Source organism: Dipodomys ordii, unplaced genomic scaffold (genome assembly GCF_000151885.1).
Source record: "Dipodomys ordii isolate 6190 unplaced genomic scaffold, Dord_2.0 Scaffold139, whole genome shotgun sequence".
Taxonomy (NCBI): Eukaryota; Metazoa; Chordata; class Mammalia; order Rodentia; family Heteromyidae; genus Dipodomys; species Dipodomys ordii.
In genome coordinates this window covers 451,704-460,722 of record NW_012267355.1, presented here as the reverse complement: position 1 = coordinate 460,722, position 9,019 = coordinate 451,704, and positions in this window count along the sequence as shown.

The window sequence follows — 9,019 nt, the reverse complement described above, 5'->3', positions numbered from 1 at the left end:
CATGATTGTAAAAAACAGATTTCTCACTTAGAAAGTACCATACAGCTAGTGGTACTATGTTATGACAGATAATTTCATTACTTGTGAATAATAAAATGTTTATTATGATCTATCCTTTTATGCTATGTGTACCTTTTATTTTATGTTTTGATTGTTATGGTAGAGCTGATATGTAGAGGAGTTACAGTTACACGAGTCAGGTAATGAGTGTAATTCTTTACGAACCATGTCTCCCCTTTCCTAGCTCTCATCCAGTTTTTCCCTCTTGTTCCCACTCACAAGATGTACAATTCATTTTCCACATATTGTCTCGTGAATACCACTGTTGTTTATATTCACCCTTTGTTCCACCTTTCTGTGCCGTCTTACCCTCCCAAATAAAAACAAACAAGCAAGACAAAAGGAAAAGAAAGCAAAAACAGGAAGAACTCTTGTTTCCTTTTCTTGGAGTTTATTTCATAACATATGATTTAATATGGTCATATGCACATAGCTGTTGAGCTTTTGACATCTGCTCTTATTCATCTCCTCCTTTGTGCTCAATGTGTGAGCACACACACACACACACACACACACACACACAACATACACACATACACACACACACATACACATATACACACATACACACACATACACACATACACACACATACACACATACACACACACATACACACATACACACACACACACACACACACACATACACACACCCATTTAAGTATGTTTCCTTGTAGATTTAGAGGAAAATTATAGCTACCATTAATGAGGAAAACTGCAACCTATAGCAACCTATACTTCTTTGGCTCTTGCTTACTTTAATATAATTTTTTCCATGTTATTCTACTTCCTTACAATTTTTTGCTGTTTTGTGATATTGCAGTCTGATTCTTGAATAACACTTCTGAATGATTACAATAAGCCTTTATCATGAGATCAGATAGGAATTCCACTCTTTACGGTATCCTGTTAAGTGAGACATTCACTGGAAGTTTCCATAGACGTCTTCCCAACAAATATAAAGACTTAAGATATCTAATTGTCTCAGGATTTTATTTCAATAACAAATGGTGGTAAAATGTGGCTCATGTTCTTTTAACATTGATAGAATTATGTGACATTTTCCTTTAAAGTTTTGGTATTCTGGTTAATAATGATTGGTATTATTTGGTAATAATCTTGGAAACCTAAAATAAATCCCCACTTGATCTTTATGTCTCATTTACTATAGTGAGGGAAAACATATATTAAGCAAAATCAAAATTTTATAATTTCTATGTACAAATTTATCACATTTATATCATATTTAAGCTATCATTATTGGGCTCTGTATTTAATGGGTAACTGTTACTGATCTCATAATTACTGTTACCATCATAGATTAACCTTCCTGTAACTAGATTTGATTAGAACGGTTTACACATTTAGACTGATAATTTTTTTTACAATATGGGAAAAATGTCATATGCACTCACTGTTTAGCCTTAGATCAACAGCACTTACTGAGTTGCTTCCTCTGTAGAGAATTGCTTTCAAGATTCTCTTTCCTGCTGCTTTTGTTTTCTGTTTTTTCCCCCTTTATTTGAGAAGAAAATATAATCGAGCACTATAGAGAACATCCATCTTCTTTGCTTTGATAATATTTACAATGTCTTTCCTGGATTTATCAAGAAATATACAATTCCCTACAGTTATAGCTATTCAGACTAACAGTGGGTAATCTCAGTGGTGATGGAACTATTGATCATACAAACATGAAAATTATGTCTGCTGTAGCAAATGCCAATAAAAGAGTTGTACATTAATCAGAAAATCAATACACTTGTCAATAAAAAGGCAACATTTTGAAGGATGATGTTGCTGAGAGATGTATTGACTAAGGGCCAGAAGCTGCATAACTCCACAACTGACCTATTTACTTGACTTCAGGCTGTTCTCAAATTGTATATGAAGAAATAAAACATAGTACCAAAACATAAAAAGCTGTGTATTGTTCATTTATTTAGAGTTTGTTCTGTAAGAGTAGATGTGAGGTTATTTCTGCACTCTCCTTTGTTTAATTTTGCAAAAATGCTACATTTGCTTTTGACTAAACATTTCCTATAAAATAGGCAGAATACATATGAAAAATATCCAAAAGCATTTTGTGAAACATGAATTTTCTGTGTTGTTACAAATCATTGATTAATGTTACTTCAAAAGAGATTTTCCAGTCATATATATACACATATATATACTCCTATACTATATAACTAGTATGCTCTAAAAATCTGAACATTTAAGACAGATTACAAATGCACAAAAACAAAAGGATTACTGCCACAACAAAGAAAACTCATTTTACTCTCTAGAATTTTTAATCTAAAAAGATCAACCAACTACTTACTTATATTTATGTAAATAAATAGATTTTCCTTCATTTTTGAAAAGACATTAAAAATGTCTTTGTGTTGGAAATGGTCCAAACTGTGATACAGTTATCACTCAAATTGCGAAATTGTCGGGGAGGGGAGTTTCCCTCTTAACTGACAGTTTTCAGTCAGAGCTTGGTCATCAGGGCAAAGCAGAGGAACAGGGGAAAGAAAGAAAGGAAAGAAAGCAAAAAAGAAGAAAAAAGAAAGAAAGAGAGAGAGAGAGAGGAAGGAAGGAAGGAAGGAAGGGAGGAAGGAAGGAGGGAGGGAGGGAGGGAGGGAAGGAAGGAAGGAAGGAAGGAAGGAAGGAAGGAAGGAAGAAGCCAGCCATATTTTTTCAGTTTTTAAGAATATTTAACTTGCAAATATAAAATGTCTAATGCAAATTAATTTCATTGTAATATATTGTATAACCAATGATCATATTGAAAAACTATTTAAATTCTTAATTTTAAGTGTTTGAAAACAGCCATAAATTGATTTTTTTATTTTAAATTTATTTTATTGTAAGATACGGTACAGAGGGGTTACAGTTACATGAGTAAGGTAATGAGTACATTTCTTGTAGAGCATTGTTACCCCTCCTTTGTTTTTCTCCTACTATCCTTTTCCTCCCCCCTTTCCCCCTTGAAGTTGTAAAGGTCATTTCCAACATAGTGTCTTGTGAGTATCCATCTTTGTTGCAATGGGTCATCCTGGGTCTTTGTTTTAGCATTTTGCTACTCCCCTTCCTCTTCCCAAATTAGATAAATGTATATACAAGATGCAGGTACCAAAATCAAATACATAAATTGATTTTTGTTAAAAATCCTGCCTTAGGTATGTTGACTAGTCCTGTGCCTGCTTCAGTTGAGAATGGTACCAGTTTCTATTGTTCTTTTAAGTAGTCCCAGACATCTGTAAATGAGTAATGTCTATAAATTACAATATATCATAAATAAAATGTAAATATTACCCAAAGTTAAAATTTATATCATACTAAATGGTCTTATTCTAAAATAGCTTTCAGTAGAGATATGATTCCTTCATAAAGAAGAATCATAATGTGTTATAAACAGAGAACATTTAATTAAAAATCCACACAGTAGGACATTTTACATTGTACTCTACACAACAGTGTAAGATGTTTTTTAACCATCTACAGTAATGAAGGGAAGAAAACTGAAGAAAATTATCACTACCTTTGGTATGATTATATTTTTTTAGTACATTTCTTTTTTTATTTATTTATTTTTATTATTTTATTTTATTTGTGAACATACTGTACAGAAGGATTACAATTACATGGGCAGGATAATGCATACATTTCTTACCAAGCATTGCAGCCTCCTCCTTTTCTAAGGTAATTTTCACCTCCCCAAAATGATTGTGTCCTGAATTGAGAATCTTTGCTTCTCTGTTTTATTTCCAACCAAATGCCTCATGACTTAAAGAGCATAGCTGCTGAGTGACATGAACTAGATAAACTGCTAAATTTTATTAATTTAGAAAACTTCATATATTGATTAGACTATACATTTACATTACATAAATGTATGCCTTTGTAACAGGTGGTGCAGGGCAAACACATTCTTCAAAATGTTTGTTTTGGTAAACTCTGTTACAAGTTGCTATAAACATATATTAATGTATAAGAAATCTAGCCAGGTGCTGGTGGCTCATGCCTGTATTCCTAGCTATTCAGAGGCTGAGATCTGAGGATCGTGGTTCAAAGCCAGCTCAGGCAGGAAAGTCTGTGAGACTCTTACCTCCAATAAAACACCAGAAAACCAGAAGTGGTGCTGTGGTTCATGTGGTAGGGAGGTAGGCTTGAGATGGAGAGTTCAAGGACAGTGTTCAAGCCCCACAACCAACCAACCAACAAACAAATAAATAAATAAGTATCTACATAGCATCAAAGTTGTGATGGAATTACATCAATGATGGACATATAAAGGTAATTAATGTACATATTTGTTCTTAGTGATTTAAAACTATAATTTCTTTTTTCCTCAAAAGACAATTTTTGAAATATTTTGATGATTGTTGTGTATAGTAAGGATCATAAAAGATAAAATCAGGAGTTAATAGATAAAATTGGAAAAAAAGAATAATGTTTAAAAACATATGACAATTAGTGGAAATAATATATTTCAACAATTAAGTTGATTAAAAAATGAGTGAAATGTAAATTATGGCACATTTTACCTAAAGAGTAGAAAAATGCAATAAGGAAGTTAAGGTGCTGGGAAAAGCTACTATTGAACAAAATATTAATTATTTGGGAATTGCTTTCAGTTTAAATTATCACCCTTACTGCTTTCTGTGATTAGCTTAGCCTATCAAACTGACAATAATTAGGTTTTTAAAAGTATATATTCTACACATATTAATCCATTATTTTTGACATGCACAAAAGCTGCTATCAAATCGCTTAACTGCAGCAAAGTTAGAATAATTCACCATGTTAATTCATTTTGCCAAAGATTTTTAACAGTTTAATTATTTTCTTTTGGAGAATCTTTAATTCTAACAATATTATTCCTTCAAGCAATTCTAATTTGAGTGGAATTTGAAGTTGATTTTATACATTGATTAACACCATAAGCAATCAAATTCAACTGCCAGGAAAGTCTGAGACTCCAAGTCATTAAAATGTATAATTTAATAGAGACTCATTTTGAAACCAAGGAATCAAATCTTAATGTTTTCTGTTTAGAAAAACAAATTATGCAAATACTGTGTTTTCAAATTATTTATTTCAGCTCTTTCATAAAACTTTCATTCTTTGGTTTTGTTTTGTTTTTTTGTTGGTTGTGGGGCTTGAACTCTGGGCCTGGGCGCTGTCCCTCAGCTCTTCAGCTCAAGGCCAGCACTCTACCACTTGAGCTACAGCACCACTTCCGGTTTTATGGTGGTTTATTGGAGATAGGAGTCTCATGGTCTCTCCTGCCCGGGCTGGCTTTGAACCGCGATCCTTAGATCTCAGCCTCCTGAGTAGCTAGGATTACAGGCGTGAGCCACCAGCGCCCGGCCAAAAACTTTCATTCTTGAAAATTAAATTTTCAATTACTATATACTAGTTGCAGTGTCAGTTTAGCCATCTGCATGATTATGGAGATTTTGAAGGGAAACGTAGCTTGCTTGCAGTAAACATGATGTGTCTACCTTTAAGTGGTTGATCTCCAGAATGTACTTGTCTTTACTAGGGCCTCTATTGTGTCAGGTATTTCTTGATCATTCAGCTTAAAAGTATTAAATGTAATGGATCATTCTGACATTTTATGACATACCCAAATAGTCTAAATTTCTTAGTACTCTTAAATGATGGGGTCAGAAGAGGCAGTAGAACCTGCATGTGGGAAATGATAAAGGTGGATTTTAAATGTTCTATATAAATATGAGCTGTTTCTAATCCTTTCTTCTGATAACAAAAAATACATTGATCAAATCTGACACTAAAGATCCTAATAGTCTGCTATAGCAAAAACTACATATGAGAACAGCAGTTGGGCCTAGCCTCTCTGAACTGGTAAATGACCCAGGTCAAACTTCAAATCCCTCTACATTCTGTAGGTTCTCCTTCAGTGAATCAAGTGGAGATGACTGAGACCATAATTACCCCATCTTTCAAGCACCTTGTTCATTCACTCTACTTAGTCCAAGGTGCATTATTATGTTCTATTATGGACATGATAGAATGGCAGTTTCAGTCTCTCTTTCTTGTCTTCTGCTATCAAGAAATCTTATCTCAGACAAGGAAATAAATGGGGAAGCTGTACCAAAGACTATGTACATCAATCTCAATTGTACTTTTAGGGATTATGAACACAAATACCAAGTGTATTCATGGCCTAAGCTGAACCATGGGCAGGACTCCATTAATAACCTGAGCAGTCAAAGTGCATTGTTAGATATCTCCCTGAAGGATTGGGAAAAAAATTTAATACTTTACACAGTAATCACAGCATGCTTCTTTCAGGAGATCGGTCTCTTCTACTATCTGTAGCTTACTATCCAGGACTGTGTAATGTCTCATACCTTTTTCATTATGATAATTGCTGTCAGTCTCCTGATCCTCTATTTTAATACAGTAGTTTTTTTCCTTCCTTTTTTCTTTGTACTGGTCCTGGGACTTGAACTCAGGGCCTCAGCCTTGTCCCTGAGCTTCTGTGCTCAAGGCCAGTGTTCCACCACTTTAACCATAGCTATGTTTCTGGAGTTTATAGTGGTTAAGGATTTTATTTTCTGCGTTTTTGTTGTTGTTTTCTTTCTGTTTTTTTCCTCTTTTTTTTTTTTACTTCTATATGCTCTGTCTTGTATGTAAATATATCTGATTTGGGGAGAGTAAGGGCAAGCACAGAAATGGTAGGACAAAGGGTAAACTTTATCTGCAGTGATACTCACTTAACTCTCTGTTGAAAACTATACAATTTATGAGGAAAGGGGGTTAAGGAGGAGAAAAAACTGGGAGATAATGAGGGAAGAGGTGATACTGTTCAAATGTATTCAAAACTTGACTTATAAAACTGTAACTCTTTTGGGGGGCTGGGAACGTGCCTTGCATGAATGAGGCCCTGGGTTCGATTCCTCAGCACTACATAAGCAAAAAAGAAAAAAAAACTGTAACTCTTTTGTACATCATCAGTTTTTTATTTTTATTTTTTAATGTATCTCGCTGGCTTTCTTTGCCTGGGTTGCCTCCTAACAGTGATCCTCAGATCTCTGTCTCCTGGGTAGTGAGGATTACAGGCATGTACCACTAGAGGTAACTATTCTTAGTCCTTTTGAAGGTCAACAAGTTAGTAGCATTTTAAGCTGACCACTTGTTTTATTCCTGGCCAACATATGTTTTATAAGCAATCTCCTTAAATGCAATGGATCATAATGACTTGACTACCACTCTAACCTGGCCATTCACAAATAGTTAGATAATTAATAGTTTGATAACTGTTATCCTCTGGGTTCCTGAATTAAAACATTTGCTTTATCTATTCCATTATCACATACCCATTGCTATCTTGGGTGTTATAATTTGAATAGTGCATGCCCTCTCCCCCCAGCCCACAGTCTCCTGTGTTAAACATGTAGTTCCTGGCTGATGCTGTCCTTTCAGAAGGTCATGAAAATGTTGGAAGTTAATTGGAGAAAGTGGGTCATTAGAGGCATGACTTTGGAGCTTGTACCTGGTCCGTGGGCATTTTTCCCCTCTACTTCCTATATGGATTGAAGTGAACAGCATTGCTCTCCTCTATAGGCTCAGCCATGGTCTTTTGCTTCATCACTGGTCCAGAAACAATAGACTGTGTTCTAAAATTCTTAGAAACCAAGAGCTGGGATTTATCTTTCCTCTTTTGCGTTATGTAAGACAGCCCTCCTTTGGGGTGTGTGTGTGTGTGTGTGTGTGTGCGTGATCCAATAGCACTTAAAATTGTGTATAACATATGAGTCAATCTTTATGCATCTTCCAACTAAGTCCATGCAGAGATTCAAATATTACATAATTTTACAAGTGGAGTGAGATGTTCAATTTGTTTTTTATGCTATCCCAAGTCATATATAGTATGGATTTATAATGGGATGAATATAATGTGAGAAAAAAATTGGACTTTAGCCTTCTTAGAACAACAAAAAAATAAGAATCTGAAACTAAAATAAATGATCATTTATCTATCCATATAAGCATCTGTGGGAGGTAAAGGAATATAGGTTACCTTGACTAGCAAAGATACAATTCTTATTTATATTTCTTTCCATTCAATTCTTTTGTTTTTAATTTTACTTTTATTTTCAAAGTGATGTACAGAGGGGTTACAGTTACATAGTAAAGAGTATATTTCTTGTCGAACATTGGTCCATACAGTTCTTTGGATTTTCTTTTCTACGTTTTTCATTCATTCCTTCTTTTCTTTCTTCTTTTTCTTTTTTCCTCTTTTGCTAGGCCTGGAACTTGAACTCTGGTCCAGGGCACTGTTCCTGAGCTCCTTTTACTAAAGGCTAGTGTGCTAGAGCCATAGAACTACTTCCAGCTTTTTCTGTGATTAATTGGAAATGAGAGTCTCATTGACTTTCCTTCTCCAGCTGGCTTTGAAATGTTATCCTCAAAGCTCAGCCTCCTGAGTAGGTAGAATTACAGATGTGAGCCACCTGTGCCCCATTTCTTTTGGATTTTTTTAATTTCTATTATGCTAATGCTTTCCTTAACTGTGCTGGAACCCTATTCACTGACAGTTGGAGACTTCATAACTGATTTCACAAGATTCACAACTGGAGAAGATGTATTATCTGTGACTAAATATTGAAAACACTGCATAAAAATCCAGTTTACCATCACACGACTATTCATGTGTCCAGAGATTCAATAGAAACAATTTCAGCACCTAGTGGAGTCTTGTGTGCAGAATTGGTAAATGATGTAAGTTAATAATATCATTGTATTATCATAATTGTCTATTGTCTATCCAAGAGAACTTTATGTACAGAAATCTAGAGGCATTAATAAACTATGACAAGATATTCAGTCAATGATACATTAGAGTGGGTTTTAATGCCAAGGTTTTTTCCCTTTCTAATGAAGAAAATAATAAATAATGACTTTTTTTTTTTTTTTTTTTTTTTTTTTGGGTC